At 35.4% G+C, this 19,419-nt stretch overlaps 1 protein-coding gene, 1 long non-coding RNA gene and 1 other non-coding gene across 3 annotated transcripts in view; 2 read left to right on the forward strand and 1 right to left on the reverse strand.

The window, feature by feature from the left end:
- Nucleotides 1-19,419, reverse strand: part of LOC141448307 (uncharacterized) — a 92,916-nt gene that overhangs the window by 32,838 nt on the left and 40,659 nt on the right. The window lies entirely within an intron of this gene.
- Gsc (goosecoid homeobox) overlaps nt 1-19,419 on the forward strand; it is a 70,864-nt gene that overhangs the window by 17,150 nt on the left and 34,295 nt on the right. The gene's annotated exons all lie outside the window — the stretch shown is intronic.
- On the forward strand, nt 16,781-16,922 carry LOC141448374 (U4 spliceosomal RNA). The gene has a single exon (XR_012454982.1). It is a non-coding gene; the product is annotated as a U4 spliceosomal RNA (small nuclear RNA).

Here is a 19,419-nt window from a genome sequence, read left to right on the forward strand (position 1 = left end):
TAGTCGAATCCTACCAGTCTAATTTATGTAATAATACTTACACACACACACACACACACACATTTGGAAAATTTTTTTGATCGAACGATTATTTTTACTTTTTAATTTTCAGTCTTTTTTTCAAAAGAACTGATTTAGTAATTAAGGGCAATATCGATAAAAGAGCACAGTTACACATAATATCGATTTCTCCAGTTAATAAAAAAAAATCTGGAGTGTAGACTCGTGCGACTTCCTGTTACTGCTATACTTAAGGTTCTAACTCATTAATATTCTAATAAACTCGAAATATTTAAGCCATATTCATATTCTCAGCAACATTATAGTTCGTAAAAGCGTACATTATACTGAAATACAACAACCAATACGTAGTTTAAGAGCCATTTCCGTGAAAGTAAACCATCTATTGAATAAAGGGGTACTTCCGGGGGAAGAATTACTCGTATCTAACAATACATTTAACTAACTCCTCAACACTGTAGATATTAGCTATGAAGGTAGATTACCGGAAAACAGGGCATTTTAGAGGGAAACTAAACACCCACACGCTCACAAAATACTCATTAATCGAATTTTCCGGAAAGGAAGAAATGGTTTCAAAGGAAGCTGTGATCTATACATTCGTAATCACTGTATTAAGTTTTTTTGTGGTTGCAAGAAGCAAATGCGATGTAATATAGTGTCTTGATTGAAGATTGGAGAAGGCACCCAGTGGTGACACTCCATTAACGAGATCAGATCACTATACTGTTATGAGGAGATAGGTCGCGGGGCCATCTTCTCTTCAATCTCCTTGGAGGATTGCCTGGTAATGAGGAAGAAGTTAAGTGTTCAATTAAAGGATTAGGATGAGCTGCTGTAAAGGAATGAAATTTTAAGAAACGAGTTTTAATAAGGTCGTTAATGAAAGGGATTTTGAGATCATTATGAATGTTGAGGTTGGAAATGTAGAACGGAGCGTTAAGTAGTTTTCGAAGTAATTTTGACTGTAATGCCTGGAGGCGTAGTGAGTTGGAACGTTTAGTCGATCCCCACATACTTCGATGCCGTATGACCAAATAGGTCGCAGTAACAACAGGTATAAGAGTCTTTTGTTTTGTAAGTTGAATTTAGATCGTTTATCAAGTAGTCTGGCCGAGAAGTTTGTAGCGTTGGTTAGTTTCTTGTCTTTTCAGTCTAGTATGGGGATTCCATGTCAACCGTTTGTCTAGGTGCAGTCCAAGGTAGCGTACTTTGTCCACAGTTGGTATAGGAAATGTATGAAGTGAAATTGAAATTCTAGGAACGTTTCTGTGGAAATTTTAAAATATTGAAAAATATTTTCAGTAAAAGGCGCCTGAGGTCAGCTGATTTTCTTCAAAATTTGGAATTTATTCATCCCCCACCACTCCCCCCCAAAAAGTGCCTTTAATTGAATTTCCCTGGAAAACTGTTTGAAGTAAAGATTTTTAGATCTACGTATTAACAATTACCTATCTGTCTTATATCGCTTAAAAATTTGATTTTAAGGTAAAATCTTTAAATTGTTATAACTGGCTTTAATCAGGAAGCTGATACATAGATTGGACCCTACCAAGAGAACCTGACGCCCATCCTAGCGATCACAAAACCCCGACGATCGGAAGTACCCCACCAATACTGAATGAACTTTTCTCACTTTTCTTAAGATTTTTCATCTCCTCCCAATTTCCTGTGAAGTTCGTAGATTAAAAGTTATTATTTGAATCATTTTTTTGTTTTGCTTTGGAAATTCGTTTTTAGGGGGTAGGCCATTTTGTGGTGCTTTAAAATTAAAATGTTCCTAAAAGTTAACAACCCAGAAATGGGCAATAAACAAAAGTCGAGTGTCACAACAGATCGCTACGATATAAAGAATATTATACATAGTTGGATTTCCTTTAATAACAATAATAACAGCATCTTTCCTTTTATTAAGTCATTTCCTGAAAAGCAATAACCTTCTTTTCTTTCTTTGCTTTGCTTTCATCCTTCAAATTAAGCGGAGAATAAAGATGAAAAGAGGAAGGATATCGTTAAAATACGAGTAAAATACACAGCCTTTTGGATTTGGTAGAAAATAAAGGAAGTAAAGAAATGAATTCGTATTTCTTATATTAAAGCAGCTGTTTTCTTTAAAGAGCCCAAGATTTCCTTCCTGTACTTCTCCTCTCGGAAGCCTTCAATATTTTTGGTTCTTCCAATGTTCATCGAGTTGGAAGAAGAAAAAATAAAAGTTATCCCCCCGGAAATATCACTTAGCCAGAGAAGTGGGGGGACTGCTGAATCGTCTACAATATCCCAAACGACGATATCGGGCAGGCCTGGCGGTATAAAGAAGAATGTAACCAATATCAGTAAAATATAAAGCAGGAAAGAATATTATAGAGTAAACAGGAAACGAACAAAGCAAAAAATGGAAAAAAAAGAAAAGGAAAGTGATATATGTAAGTGAAATTGGTGAAGCGACGCAAAGCGGAAGTAGGGATATCTTGGCGTGCTTTTTTTTTGCTTTTTTCCAGCCCTGGCTCATTATTCCAGGTAGATCTGTGTTGGGACGGTCGTCATGGCAACGATTATCATATCAAAGAGCCGTTGCCCGCCCTGCCCCTTCCCCAACTGGGTAGAAAGCGCTTCATTTTATCCGCTACCCCCACCACTGCAGTTATCCCCTGTGTGCTATTCAATCTACCTCCATTTGCAAAATACAGATTCTCTCCACCCACACTTAAACTGTAGCTTTTTTTTAAAGTTTATATATAAATAATAATCTACATATAAATAATATTCGTACACCTCACTGTCCGATGATGGTGATTGTTGTTTGTAACGAGAGAACACTACCCAGAGGCTGGCAATAAACTGAAATAAAGTTCCGGAAGTCAATGACCTCAGATATTTTGGGAGCCTTTTACAAAATTACAAACAAATGAAAGTAACTACACGCGGGATTTCGAACAAATTCGCACCTCAAAATCAGACAGCCCACAGAGCCGTCTCCAGGAAGAAGAACAAAGAATCCCGCAAACTATCTCTGGTCAGTGAAACTAACGTAACTTCGAACCTAAAATAGACATTCCAGGAGATTGTATCCCACAGCATCCCAGAGATAACATCAAGATAATGCTATTAACCATTTTTTTTTTTTTTTTTATAATCTGATGGGAACCTCTTAAGAATCTTCTACAGGATCACAAAGGATCTGAAAATAAGATTTAGTTCTTATTTAATTTTTTGGTTTTGTTTTAGCTTTTGTTACCTGTATCGGTTACCGGATCTGACAACAGTTCAATTATGTTAATTCCCACCTGATCAAGAAGATTACGTACTTGATCGCCAAGCGGTTCTCCTTGTGTTCTCATGTTCGCGCTTGATTAAATAAGCATATCAATTATTTGGGTTATTTTATTTTTTGTTCTTTGATTCATGATTTTGAACTGTTTTTTTTCCTTAAGACTAAAGGAACAGAATTTGGACGTAAAGAAAATTTGGTTCAAACGACTTTTCTCTTTTACCTTAGTACACGTTGTTAAATTTTCTTGAAAATACTGAGGAAAATTCAAAATTACAAATTTTCTCTTTAAAAGTACCCATACTAGACTGAAAAGACAAGAAACTAACCAACGCTACAAAACTTCTCGGCCAGACTACTTGACAAACGTTCGAAACTTAACCTACATAACAAAAGACTCTTATATCTACTGTTACTGCGACCTATTTGGTCATACGGCATGGAAGTAAGGGGGATCGACTAAGTGTTCCAACTCACTACGCCTCCCAGACATTACAGTCCAAAAAATACTTCGAAAACTTCTTAACGCTCCATTCTATGTATATTTAACCTCACTATCCATAATCACCTCAAAATCCCTTTCATTACAGATCTTGCTAACACTCGTTTTCTCAAATTCATCATTCCACTCTACAGCAGCTCCATCCTACCTAACCCTCTCATAGAACATCTATCTTCCTCCACATTACCAGGGTAATCCTCTAAGGAGATTGAAGAGAAGATGGCCTCGTGATCTACTCTTACCGTGAGAGCAAAGCACGTTACTGGAGTGACACCACTTGGTGCCTTCTCCACTCATGATTTTCTTTGATTTCTTTTTTCTTTTACCATATTTGCTTGTTGTAACAACTGTTGCAGTGGTAAATTACAATAAAAGATTTTTTTAAAAAAAAAGTACCATTTACAAAAGAAAAATATTGCTAAAAACCAAAAAAAATGTTTGCCAATTTGTTATTAGAAAATTACCCCTCTGCAACCCAAGGAAAATATTATATATTCACCAGTTGGATTGGGGATAAGAAACCCTTACATCCCAACAAAATATATTCACCAGTAGGATTGGGGAGAAGAACCAAATAAAAACCCAGCTCCAGGACAGTGAAGATGAAATTTGACTTAGAGAAGGATCTAAGCGTAAGGATTTTAGAAAAGTATTTATTTCCCCCCCCCTGGCAGGTTAGTAAAGGGAAATCTTCTGGAAAAGATGATGGCTTTTTTTCACATTTCACCAACCCGCATTTCCCATTCTGACATGCTTTTTCACTCTATTTCCTACATTCTTTAATATATTTTATATTAAAGTAAGTCGTAAACCTGTACGTAAATCAGGATAAGATTCAAGGACAGTTTTTGCTATATAACCTTTTTGCTACATACTTCTACCCTTTCTATTTTCTTATTTAAGGAAGTCCAAAACCTTCATTTTTATTTTTTTTTTACCCTCCTGGCAGGAAATAAATCCACTTCCTGTAAAATCGTAATCTCCGAGGACTTATCGCTGATGTCATGACGTCAGGGAATTACATTTCTTTTCTGGCTCACGTTTTTTTTTTTCCTTTCTTTGATTAAATTCCACATCGTCTTATCGTTCTTTCTCTTACTTCCAATCACAGGAAGTATTTCGATCGTTTTTTTCACGTTATTTTTTAATTACCAAAAACGATTTTGGGGGGGGTAAATCTTGGATCACTCTTAACTTTTTTAAATCTCAATAGAATCATTCACCTGCAAGGATTTGATGCGGGCCCTTGTTCGCGAGAAAGAGAAGATTAGGGGGGCTTTCCCTTTAAATAAAGTCCCTTTATGTACCACTAAATGTCACCAAACCTACAAAGGAAAACGTTAGAAAAACCGGAAGTGTGATAATTTACTAAAAACAATTTTTTTCTTTCTTTTATTTATTTAGGGCGCGCCTGTATCTAAGGTCATCAATGGCACCCGGACTTTTGTCAGAGTACTGCTGGCCTCTGGATAGTGTTCTCTAGTCTGTAAAAAGCTTCGATTAAGAGGGAAATCTAAGGGCCAGCAGGTAGATTCGGACCTGGGATCGATTATACGAGTTATATTTGAAGCAAAACTACTCTTTAGCGCAAATACTAATTATTTTGAAAAATTTAGTTACGCAAAAATGTAGTTAAAAAAAAAAATTCGAGCACAACGTGAATCAAATTTCGATGTCGGAGTATAACACCGGAAATACTCAGTCTGAGATCCTCCAGAGTTCAAGAAAAACAACAGAAAAAAAAAAATAGAACAAATAAAGAAATCCTGATTGGTTAGAAAATATTTCGTAGAAAAGTAATGATGTATATTTCATTTTGAATATTGGAAGCTGCGCCAGAGATGAATCTTCCACATACGTACTACCTACCAATCTCCACATACACACACTGCAGGATCTTAAATTTCCAACATCATGTTTCAATCAGAAAGTGGTATTTATTAACAAATGTGGCGCTCCAAGGGAGGCTGAAGCAGTAGAAAGAATCTCTACACACATATATATATATATATATATATATACGTATATATTTTAATAATATGTGATTCTGTATATTACACGGACGACTTGTAATAAAGTCAATAAGGAGTTGGAATGGTCCTATGTGGAAGTATGAAACTCATTGGAGAAGCAAGAATTGTGTGCCGAAGAAGTGCAGCAACTGGGGTACCCTCAGGATCTTCTCCAGTCGTGAGGAGAAGAAGAATTTAATATGCGACGCATGGTGGGAAAAACAAACTTAAGGAGAGGATATGCGTGTTTCATTTTGTGACTGAATCACAATGCCAATATTTTTCTTCAAGCAGTTCGTATTTCATCATCATAGCACTTCATATCCCTGGCATTCCCTTTTCGCCCCCTCATATCCACGCAGTACTGCAGACAGGAATAGCAATATTCTTATTATATGTAGCCAGCCAGATTGAATATATGCTCCCTATTTCCAGGGCAAAGTTTTTATCTCCCCCGGGGGGAGGCGATATATTCGATATAATATACTTCCAAGTTTTCTACTCTACATAAATTTCCCTCTAAACAAAGAAAATTAGCCTTTCCAGATTCCTTTTCCAAGAATTTTCTTTATGTTTTTGTTTTGTTTTTTCATCTCCTTCTTATAACTTTTCATCACGTTCGCGTATTGTAGGAAAATGAAATTCGAAATTCAGTGAATATTTACAGTAATGATGGAAAATTGGACGAAAATCGTTCCAGTTATTTTCTTTATAAAGAAAAGCGATCAATTTCTTTTAAAATTACCATTATTCAGACAGTTTCCTGTTTTTCATTGTCTTTTTAGAAAGGAAAAACTTTTTAAAAATTTCCATATTATTTTAATCCCGCATTTTATAGAATGTATTATTATTATTATTTTTTTATTATGATTTAAGGCGCGTCAACATCTCAGGTTATTTTCGCCCGGAGCCTTTTTTCAGTGCACTTCCGGCCTCCGGACAGTGTTCTCTCGTTACAGACAACACTGTCCATCACCGGACAGTGAGCTGTAAGAATCTCCTAGAAAGAGAAAATCTAAGGATCAACAGCTGGATTCGAACCAGGGGCCTCCGCGTGGCAATCCAATACGCTAACCGCATAGCTAATCCCTTCCCTGTGTATAATAATAATTATTATATTTGAGTGAAGTAGAAATCTCTTCCCCAAACTTCTGAAGATGGCTGTAAGTCCGAAACTCCACATTTTCTAAAAAAAAAAAAATTTTGTGCCAAAAATCGAGTTAAAAAAAAAAGAAGTTTCTCGATCGGAAACTACGTCATTTTTTCTTTCACAAGATCGTACACTTTTCCGGAAATGGCTCCTTAGGCTTTACTGTAAACTTCCTATATGCATTATACGAGGTGTGGCTATTAAATAACGAGACTATTGCTGTAAAACATTTTATTTTAAATTTAAACATATTTAGTTACTGTCCCCTTCAATATACACCCCTCCCCTATCCCAACAACGCTTCATGCGAATTTACCATTGTTCAAAACAGTGCTGGAAGTCTTTTGCTTCGAGCTCCTGTATGACGCGTGCCGCTTTTTCTTTCACTGCTTCAACGGACTGGCAAATCGTGTTCCTTTTAATGCAGATTTGATTTTTGGGGAACAAATAAAAGTCACATGGGGGCCAGGTCAGGCGAATAAGGCGGATGGCCTAAAAGCTGGGATGTTGTACTTGTCCTCTTGACAGACAATGCAGTGTAAGCCGGCGCGTTGTTTTGATGGAGAGAACCCCGTGACTTGTTCTTCCACAAATCGGGTTGTTTTTTTTTCTTACTTTTTCACGGAGTTGAAGCGAGCACCTTACGGTAGTAATGTTGATTAATTATAATCGATATTTTCAACTGTTTTGGATTGTGGAAGAGCTACCCGGGTGGTCATCATTTCCGATGTCTTTTCGGGCCATCTTTTAAACGCTTGAACCACTCAAAAACTCGCGCACCTGGTAAACATTCATCGCCATAAACTTCTTTTAATAAAAGTTAAAATTTCAGTAGTTCGGTTTTATCAAGTTTTGATGTGAAATTTCACGACAATTCGTTGCTCTACTACATGTGTAGTATCCATGTTTTCGGCAAAATGGAAACTAACACCTCTAGTACACAAACGACGGTTCCGGTCAGACAGATTTCTCTACAAAAACACGTGAGACGCTGCAATCTAAAGAGAAGGCTTTACGCTGCACAGCTGACAGGTCAGGTTAGGATTTAGCGCATGCATAGTTCTTCTGTAGCAGCATCAGTCTCGTTATTTAATAGCCACATCTCGTATGCGCACAGATTTTTGCATAATTTTCTGCACATAATTTTGCAGTTTCTCAAATAATAAAATGTTTTTGTAAGCGTTTAATTAATTTACATAATTAAAATATCGTAAAGATTGAAGAAAATTTTGTAAATTAAACTTTGAGAATAGTAGTGGGGGGTTGTTTTTATTTTGTTTTATAGTAAAATGGTTTTATATTTTTTAGTAAAATTTGAACTAACGAGTTTTAGGTGTTATAAAATTGAATTAGAATAGAGGAATACCATTTTCCTGTGGGTGGGCGTGAGAGGAGAGGGCCTGTATGTGCAGGAAGCATGATCTATAATTAATCCTGTATTTGTAGGGTGCTTTAATTAAGTGAACCAATCAAAGTCGGCCAATGTAGTAAGCACGTAAAGGACTATATATGTAGGCTTCCCCTACATACATACGCACGTGCATATACAGCACGAACTATGGGTGGGGGCCGGAACTCCTCCTCATAACCTCCCATCAATTTCTCGCCTATACGAGGCTGATCAGCTGTCTCACTCACTCTCTGCAACGGTGAGTATTTGGTGGGAGCGAGAGAGAGGGAGGAAGGAAGGAAGGCTCCACTCCACCTTGGATGACAGGACAAGGATGTTTGTCAAAGTAAACCGCACGGATACACACCGCTAAAGCAATGACTAAAACCAATTCCCAACCCACATATGCACAAATTGCACAATATATTCCTGGAAAGAGAGAGAGAGAGAGAGAGAGAAACAACAACAAAAAACACGTAGCGTACACCCCCCCCGTTTCAAAAAACCCAAACCGGATATCATTGCATTTTGATCTACAGGGGGGGGAGAAAAAAAAAACTGATGAAGCGTCCCCCCATAAACCCCTTTTGGCCAGAGTCTGCATGGATACATTTCTAGCTTTAGGGTAAATACCAAAAAAAAACAAAAAAAGGCTAACAGGTTGTTGTTATGTTTTAGTGACAATCATGGAGCGAAAACAAGAACACAAAACAGCGCAAAATTTTTTTATTTTTTTTTAATTGGTTCTCTGTTACGATTTTAAATTGGCTGCGATTGGGTCCCCCCCACCTTCCTTTCCCCCCATCTACTGAGGTTATTAAACAGTAAATATGGTCCCCACCCCCCCAAAAAAAACCAAAAAACATTTATTCCGTAACCGTTACAAAACCTGTACAAACCTGTTCAAACACGTTCACAAATTTTTACACTCACATAAATTTTGGCCAGTGAAGAAGAGTGGGGAGGAAGGCAAAATGTGAAAATGCATTTTATTTTATTTTTTTTAAACTCATTTTTCTCCCAGTTAACAAAAAATAAAAAAAAATTGGACGAACCTGGACAGGTGTGGTTTTTTAATTTCTACCTGTTTTACTGCCATGTTCATATTATTGTTCACGTGTGCGCCATTATACGTCACCGTTTTTGTTTTAAAGTTTGTTTGTTTTTTTGGAAAGTGGTCATTTTTAATTAACAATTATAAGAAATTAATTTTAAAATAATATACAATAATATAAGGTCCGCTGGTTAACATCTTTGATTTTATTCGTCGAAGCACACATGTTTAATAATAATAATAATAATAATAATAACAATATAATATCTTTGGCGAGGGAAGGGACCTAGATCTTCTCTTCCTAGAAGCTTCTTACAGCTCACTGTCTGGCGATGGACAGTGTTGTCTGTAACGAGAGAACTCTGTCCGAAGGCCGGCAGTGCACTGAATAAAGCTCCGGGCGCCAATAACCCTAGATTTTTTTTTTGCCTTTTTTTTGGCATTGGCTTTCGCCATACAGCCAGAATCGTCTAGCTGCTTATCACTAGAATATCACTCACTCTCCATTCTTACTTATAAATACATTCACTTCACACATTCATCCCTCTACTATATACAACTAATTTACATACAAATTTACAACTAATGGATGGATCAGTACTCTATATTCCTGCCATCCTTATAGCATAACCTAAATTAAAATCACCGTAATCCTTCTCTAATCATTTTCTTCCATTCATTCTATAACTTTTAAACACATTCTATTTCATTGCTAGCTCTTCTACAGATTTAAGCACAAAGAGGTTGGTGGAGAATATTATGTCTTCCTAGCGAAATGGTGCATCTAAATACCTGTATATGTCGTCAAACATTCGTTTCCTTTCTACTACATAACGTGGACATATCATTATTATATATTTGAAATCCTCCTCCTCATTGCAATGCAAGCAAAGAGGAGAGGACCTCAACCCTAGATGTTGACGCGCCTTTAAATAATTAAATAATAATAATAATAATTTTTTTGCGTTTATTTTTGCTACAATCAGCGCGTTGGCGCTATAAGTAACAATGATTGAAGTAAATGGTAGATAGAAACGAGTGGAGAAGTTTTCCCAGTGGTAAAAATCCTAAACATTGGGCTATTAGTCACTCTCTTCACTAGAAAGAAGGAGATCACGAGGCCACACTGTCTTTTAAGACCTCTTGTCCGGGTTATCAGGAAGAGTTGTAGAAGAAGAAAGATTTTGAACTAGAGGATATTATATGAGATTGTAGGTTGAAGTGTAGTTTTCTGTATCCGGTTTTGGCGTCTTGTGCTTGATAAAAGGAATGTTAAGGTTCAGGTTGGAGACATAAAAAGGAGTATTTGTTATGGATCGAAGTATTTTAGATTGTAGAGATTTGAATCCTTTAGAAAATATGGTGCGTTTGGTTGGAACCACACAGCTCTATTCCCAGACATCTAGATGGGTTTTTAAAATAGAAGTCTAAATAGTCTTCTCTTGTCCAGAGAGAGTTTTGATCTTTCGTCTAAGAGTCTTTTAAGTAGTCGACAGCGTCTGTAATAATAATAATAATAATAATAATAATAACAATATAATATCTTTGGCGAGGGAAGGGACCTAGATCTTCTCTTCCTAGAAGCTTCTTACAGCTCACTGTCTGGCGATGGACAGTGTTGTCTGTAACGAGAGAACTCTGTCCGAAGGCCGGCAGTGCACTGAATAAAGCTCCGGGCGCCAATAACCCTAGATTTTTTTTTTGCCTTTTTTTTTGGCATTGGCTTTCGCCATACAGCCAGCATCGTCTAGGTGATTATCACTAGAATATCATTCACTCTCCATTCTTACTTATAAATACATTCACTTCACACATTCATCCCTCTACTATATACAACTAATTTACATACAAATTTACAACTAATGGATGGATCAGTACTCTATATTCCTGCCATCCTTATAGCATAACCTAAATTAAAATCACCGTAATCCTTCTCTAATCATTTTCTTCCATTCATTCTAGTCGGCTATAACTTTTAAATACATTCATATTTCATTGCTAGCTCTGCTATAGATTTAAGCACATAGATGTTGGTGGAGAATATTATGTCTTCGTAGCGAAATGGTGCATCTAAATACCTGTATATGACGTCAAACATTCGTTTCCTTTCTACTACATAACGTGGACTTATCATTATTATATTTGAAATCCTCCTCCTCATTGCAATGCACGCAAAGAGGAGAGGACCTCAACCCTAGATGTTGACGCGCCTTTAAATTATTAAATAATAATAATAATAATAATTTTTTTTGCGTTTATTTTTGCTACAATCAACGCGTTGGCGCTATAAGTAACAATGATTGAAGTAAATGGTAGATAGAAACGAGTGGAGAAGTTTTCCCAGTGGTAAAAATCCTAAACATTGGGATATTAGTCACTCTCTTCACTAGAAAGAAGGAGATCACGAGGCCACACTGTCTTTTAAGACCTCTTGTCCGGGTTATCAGGAAGAGTTGTAGAAGAAGAAAGATTTTGAAGTGTAGTTTTCTGTATCCGGTTTTGGCGTCTTGTGCTTGATAAAAGGAATGTTAAGGTTCAGGTTGGAGACATAAAAAGGAGTATTTGCTATGGATCGAAGTATTTTAGATTGTAGATATTTGAATCCTTTAGAAAATATGGTGCGTTTGGTTGGAACCCCACAGCTCTATTCCCAGACATCTAGATGGGTTTTTAAAATAGAAGTCTAAATAGTCTTCTCTTGTCCAGAGAGAGTTTTGATCTTTCGTCTAAGAGTCTTTTAAGTAGTCGACAGCGTCTGTAATAATAATAATAATAAAGGGAAGGGATTAGCTATGCGGTCAGCGTACTGGACTCCCACGCGGAGGTCCCGGGTTCGAATCCAGCTGCTGACCCTTAGATTTTCTCTTCCTAGGAGCTTCTTACAGCTCACGGTATTGGACAGAGAACACTGTCCGGAGGCCGGTAGTGCACTGATAAAAAAGCTCCGGGCGCCAATAAGCTTAGATGTTGACGCGCCTTAAATCATTAATAATATTTATTTTGGGGAATACTGGAGGAGGGGTCAGTAAATTCTTAAATAAATTTCTGTCTTTATACCAACGTTTCGGTAAATACGTATATTACCTTCTTCAGAGAAGAATACAGGGTGTATACGGAGGAGTGGTCGAAACTTCGGGAGGTGATTGTCTAAAACATTAAAGTAAAAATTTCATTGTTATAAGAATCGTTTTGAGGCTCTATACCAAGCAAATTTATAGGAAATTTAATGCTCTTTCGTTTGGAATAAGCCGATTTGTTGTAGGATAAAGGATAGAAAAGTTACGGCCGTTTTTATGGTGAAAAACGCGAGTATGGTCGAAAAAGTTAGAAATGCAAATATCTTGGACACTATTGAGAATCGGGCCAAAGTGAAGAGAATATTTTTTGTTGCATTTGAGCTGCAGAATCACCTCCCGAAGTTTCGACCACTCCTCCGTATACACTCTGTATAATACCTTCATCACCATTACAGTTATGATTCATTAATATTTTAAAGGACACAAATATCAGCAAGAGTACTGCAAGATGGAAATCATAAGTGAAATTGAAATCACTACCTTCACTAAACTGGATTAGTCGACCACTGATAATGGATGAAGGTCCACTGAGAGATACAGAAAAACACGCGTGCTCCGATATAGAAAATCAAAGATATCGATCAAAAAAAACTCTCTTGAACTTTCAATATTGTCAAACACTAAGTCAAAAATGACTTAGCCAGTGGTCCAGTGTGAAGACTACCGTGGCCAGTGGCTATTTCCGTGTTTGGCAAAGAGATACACCGGAAACTGGATGCTGATGAAGACAGCATACAGTAAACATTAAATCTAAACCCGAAAAGTACATTAAAATTTTAGTGGGGCCCCCTCCTGCCAGCTCGCCTAAGGTCCCTAAGAGAAACAGCCCCTTTGCCAAAGCCAACCTGATAATGAAATTTAACTTTCATTAAAATCTCCCCACCACCTGCCCCTCGCAACTTCCTTCCCCTACTCTTCCAGGTTTTTGTTTTTTTTTTTTTGTTCGAACACTTCCACTTCTTTGTTCCCGTCTTTCTTGTTCTTTTCTTTCTTTTTTTTTTTTTTGGTATTTTATTTTTAGTTTCGTCTTCCTTTTTGCAATTATAATTAATTAAGGATATTTTACTGGCAGTGATCTGGTCCTTTACCCGCCCGTCGTACCTCCCACAGTGCCGGCCATCTTTATAACAGTTAGGTAGGTAACTCTCTCTTTTGTTCTCCAAACTTTTTCACTAGAATTAATTAATTACTGGGAATTTTATTTTCAAACTTTTGTTTTCCGCCTGCCTCTCCCCCCCCCCCCCCCCCAGAAACCGGAGCTCTTTTTTTTACAACAGCCATCTTTTTTTTTTTTTTACTTGTTCATAATTTTAATAAAACAAAAGTTGAACAAGGCTGAAAGAGGGTTTTAGTATTAACTTTATCTTTTGTTCAATTATACTTCTTCATAAATTTAGAATGAGGAAGGTTCTTTTTGTACCTGTATACCTTCTTTTTTTTTATTAATTAACAAAGTTTAACGATCTATATGGCTGGTCTTGATATAAAGGGTTTCCGCTATACTTTTATCTTCTTTATACAAAAAGACTTTCTTCCTGCAGTTATTTCATTAGTTACTATCTCTTACTTCCGCTTATCATAAATAAGAGGATATATGGTAATCATGCAGATTTTCCTGTTTCTAATTTTATTTACCGGAAAAATATACATTATCAATTTCTCCTAGAACAAACTACCAATATATATGACTGAGTGAGGTCAGACTAAAATATTTTAGGAATATTTCTATAACAAATGTGGAAATATTAGAAATATTAAATGGTTCTGATTGGCCTCGGTTAGCACAATATTGTAAAGCAATAAGTATATACGGTTCTAGTATAGTTTAGTATATAGTTTAGACCTGCGAAGCTAATATGTATTGTGGTACTGGGTTCGATTCCCGGTCTTAGGCCTTGGATTTTATTTAATGTTTAACAAAAGAAATGTACAGTAAAGTATGTTTGCTAGTCGCCTCCGTCCGCGACACCTAATTGGTAGTTGGACGTTAAGCCCCGCCTGAAAAAAATAGGCGATTACTATACGGTTCTAGTATTGGTTAAATTACATAATAGAAATAAATGTTAGATTTATAGGGTAATCCATTACTTTCTGAAAAAGGTTATTATTAATTAATAATAATAATAATAATAGTCTTTATTCAAGACTGCCTCCTGGCCATCGACCATCGGGGGAGTCGGTCATCTCATACATTAAATTAAACAGATTTGGTACATTACTAGTAAAATACAAAAACCAAATAAAAAGTACAAAATACAAAAGAAATGAGATGGAAAATTTACACAAAAACAATACAAACGGGAAAATAAAAGAAAAACTTCTCCAAATAAGCAAAAGCAAAATAAATTGTAAACTTATGCAAAAAATAAAAACAAAATAAAGCAAAAAATAATTTAATTAAATAATAAAAGATACTTAAATGAGAAGAAAAGACAAAAAAGAAAAGAAATAAAAACAAATAAATAGCTAAAATAGATAATAGTAATATAGAGAAATAATCATCTCAAATTATACGTAGAGTTTACATTTTGACGTAATCTTGAGGCAATCTTACAGAAATTGACAATTGAATTCCAGCCGCACTCTCCATTTAAGTATTTTATTAACACATCTTTCTGCAATATCTCCTGCTTTAAACATTTTAATCTTATTTCTTTTAATCTGGGACAGACAGCTATGAAGTGGAAAGAGTCTTCCGTTTGAGACAAGTTACATAAGTTACAGAGTGAGCTATGTTCGCTATGTTGATAGATTTTAAAGTTTAAGTTCAACAGGCCACTTCTGGCCTTCATGATCCAAACACTATCGCTCATGTTATTGTCGTACACATAGCTAATACACTTATGCTCAAAGTTCAGCTCTCTGTACATCATGTTTGAAATTGATCTCTGTGCCCTTTCAATGAATTCTGCATGAAATATTGTTTCCAAACGGTTACGTATTTTATCAAATTCAGATTTCCAATTGCTCATATTCTCAAAAGAAATATCCGCAGTTATATTAAATTTATTTATGAGTTTTTCTAAATCAGAATACCAAAATAGATTTTTTGCTATTAATTCTTTTGTCATTAAGAGAGGGTATCTATTAGCAGGAAGTTGTGTAATTTTAACTATGTAATTTAAGTGCAGTCTGAGCGTGTAGATGAAGAGATGTGTCGAGTTTGTTTCCAGATACAGCAGATATGTCGGGGTGGACCGCGGAAGATTAAAACATTTTTTTAAAAAGAATCTTTGCAGCTTCTCCGCCTCTTCAAACATATTTCCTCCCCACACCTGTGCACCATAGCACATTACTGTCCTAGAAACTGTATTAAATACATTTCTCTTAGCAGAAAATGGTATATCTCGGTTTTTCATAAAATAATTCCACACTGAATTTAGTGCTATTTTTGATTTGTGAAGTTTATCATGAAGGTGGGGTTTAAACGAGAGTGTAGGTGTTAGTATTATTCCCAAGTATTTGTACCTATTAGTAACCTGTATTAGTTCGCTACCTAATTTCCATTTCTCATTTTTCGAGGGCCTTCCCCCATTTCGAAAAACTAATATTTGTGACTTTGTTAGGTTAATTTTCAGATTCCAAGCATTGCAATACTCGAAGAACGCGTTAATCATAATTTGTAAACTTTTGGGATCGGTTGCCAAAAGGACCAGATCGTCCGCATACGCCAACAATTTTATTTTCGCATCGCCCACCCTGATACCTCCGCATTCAATAGCCTCCTCTAGATCATTGATGAATAAAGAATACAACAATGGGCTTAAAAGGCATCCCTGCTTAACGCCTATGTTTGTTCTAAATGCTTGGGTAATGCCTTCTTTACACCATACAGAGCAATCAGTATCAGTCAGCAAATCTTTAATAGCTCGAACACACTTTGTAGAAAGCCCTTGTTGATACAATTTATATATAAGAGCATATCGATCTATTCGGTCAAAGGCAGCGGACAAATCCACGAAAAAGGCGTATATCTTACCTCTTTTCACGCTTAATTTCATTTTTATTAATGATATTAAATTATATAAGTTATCTATTGTAGAATATTCCTTACGAAATCCTGCTTGGAATTCTCTAAGTATATTACAATCGGCAATCCAGTTGGATATCCTGTGTAATAACAGTCCAGTATAAATTTTACCTATTGTGTTTTCAAAGGAAATTCCTCTATAGTTTTCTGGAAGATTAATATCCCCTTTCTTGTGCAATGGAAAAATTATAGACTGCTTGAAACAATTTGGGGCATTTCCGGTTTCATATATACTATTATACATTTTTAAAATATAAAGCAAAAATTTATCCGGGGCATCTTGCGCAGTGGCAATATCGTAACCAATGAAGGTCTCCTGAGGTGCGATTATTGCTAGTTGGAAACTTTTATTATTAATTATTCGCAAATGATTTTTTGAAAACTTTTATTTACCAAATTTTTGTTTAACTCTCTGGTTTCTTTAATAATAATAATAAAAAGAAAAAAAAAAGAAAATTGTATTAACCACTCCGCCGACGGTCATTGACCATGGCAGATGTCTTTATAATTATTTTGAACCCCAGGAATGTATTTTATTTTTATTATTATTTTAATAAATAAAGACTGAATAAATAAATAATAAGTTCTCCTAAACTCGCGATATACAGGGTGAACCAGTAAGTATTGTCCATAGGCCTACTGTGTGTAGTACATCTAAAGTGGAATTCAATGACGTATTGGCCAATTTCATATTTTCCACTGTTCTTGAGTGACGACACTTTAAATATATTTTCTAAAATCGTTACTTTTTTTTGCAATAAAAATGTTATTACTCAGAAATTTTTAGTCCGAATTCGATTCTGATGACACGATTAGAAAGACAGATAAATTTTCTGAAAAATTGACACCATTTCGAAGCATAAGTTATTCTCCAAACAGCCTCAATCTTCCTCCTGGATGCTGGAAAAATAAAGGTAATCGAAATTTTTTAAGAAAACTCATCAGGCCCTTACGTCTGACCATTATCAGACCCTAGGTGCTGGCACTTTTTATGTAAAAGTTTCCTTGCCTAAATGGGCTTTCTAAACCGGTATATCATTTTCCAGGATTCCTTTTATCTCCTTTATAGTGCTGCACGAGAAACGAGACAAATCTCAGTCTCGGTCTCGGTACATGATATATATCTCGTCGAGAAATCTCGGTCTCGTCTCGGTTTTTCAAATATTAATTTTTAGCTACAAAATTATAAAATTGTGTTCTTTATTAATAAATAATTATTACGGGTATTGAATTAATTATTAAAAGATGCGATTTTATTATATATGTTCAATATTACTACATCTATTTGACTTCGAATTACACAAGTAAAGTAAGCAAAGTAAAGTAATCGCCCATTTTTTCAGGCGGGGCTTTACGTCCAACTACCAATTAGGTGTCGCGGACGGAGGCGACTAGCAAACATATTTTACTATAAATTTCTCGTATTAACCATGAAATAAAATGCAAGGCCTAAGACCGGGAATCAAACCCAGTACCACAATACATATTAGCTTCGCAGGTCTCGCACCGCTCGGCTGCCACGGCGGCCCCCTTCGAATTACATAATTTTTACATAAATTCCCTAAATTTCACTATTCATATCATTCATTCATTCAATTTCATAAATTTCACTATTAATAATCTAATACTTTGAACTTTGATATTATTTGAATTATATTTTAGAATTTTGGAATTAGTGAATTTGAAAAAAAAGACTATCTATGCACCTAAAAAATATTGCCACAAATTTTCGTTTTTATGATACACTTTGCCCAAGCATTGATACATAAAAGAGCTTTTACTGAGTCTGAAGTTAGAGAAGATCTTCTATTGGTCATTATCATCGCAGCTTGCGAAAATAATCTTTCCGATGGCACTGAAGTTGCACAGATACTAAAAATATCTTTCGCCATTCTAGACAAATTTTTGAAGGAATTCTCAAGTGTTTTCCACCATTCTAAAATGTCAACGTCTACTGGTGCTTGGTCTAATTTGGTGTAATTAATTATTTCTGTCTTCCATGCTTCGGTGATATTTGCTGATTTTTGAGCAAATGGTGCAAAAATATTGATGCAGTCGTCGACATCGTCAAAAGGTGATTCATCAGATTCTTTATCTTCACCAACAGCCATAACTAATGGAGTGGGAAGTTTGTTGGGTGTATTTTTTATTTCACGAATCGACTTGTTATAGGAAGCAGATATGTTATTTGGGTCTTTCATTTGGCGCGTTTTTAACATTTGTTTGAAATTATACAAAGATATATAACAGTAATAGTAATATATGATGCATTGAAGTGTAAGTAGTTGTCTTCTTTTACACACATTTTCATTACCAATATATAAATTAAAATAATTATTAGAAAATAATAACATTTTTTTAAAAGATTATTAATAGCAAACCGCTTTTAATACTTAAACAAAAATTCAAAAAACCGAGACCGAGACCGAGATCGAGATTGCATAAAGTCTCGCCTCGTCTCGGTCTCGTGCAGCACTACTTCTTTATGAGAAATTACGTTTGTTTTGCAAAAAAACGTATTCACGAGCACTCAGCAGTGATCCAAGTTGTTTAATTCATTGAAAACTCTTTTAGATGGACCAGTAGACAAATTTTTAAAGTAGATTGTCTTAAAATAAAGAAGTCAAAGGTTACAAATTGCACTTAAAAAAAAAGGTTAAGGTTTATTCACATTCTTTTCTTTTTCAACAGTGTAGTTGTGTGTGAAATTGTAATTTGGAGTAAGTACATATGAATTTTTGTCTATAAAAATAGTACTTGTTTAAAATATTTCCTAACATTTTCTCAAATATTTCAGAGAGTTCAGAATTTTTTTTTTCTAAGTGCAATTTGTAACCTTTGACTTCCTTATTTTAAGACAATCTACTTTAAAAATAAACGGAAATCTCTATACCACATTGTTTAATCTACCTCTG

Source organism: Rhodnius prolixus, unplaced genomic scaffold, assembly GCF_049639745.1.
Source record: "Rhodnius prolixus isolate KJV_2025 unplaced genomic scaffold, Rpr scaffold_19, whole genome shotgun sequence".
NCBI lineage: Eukaryota > Metazoa > Arthropoda > Insecta > Hemiptera > Reduviidae > Rhodnius > Rhodnius prolixus.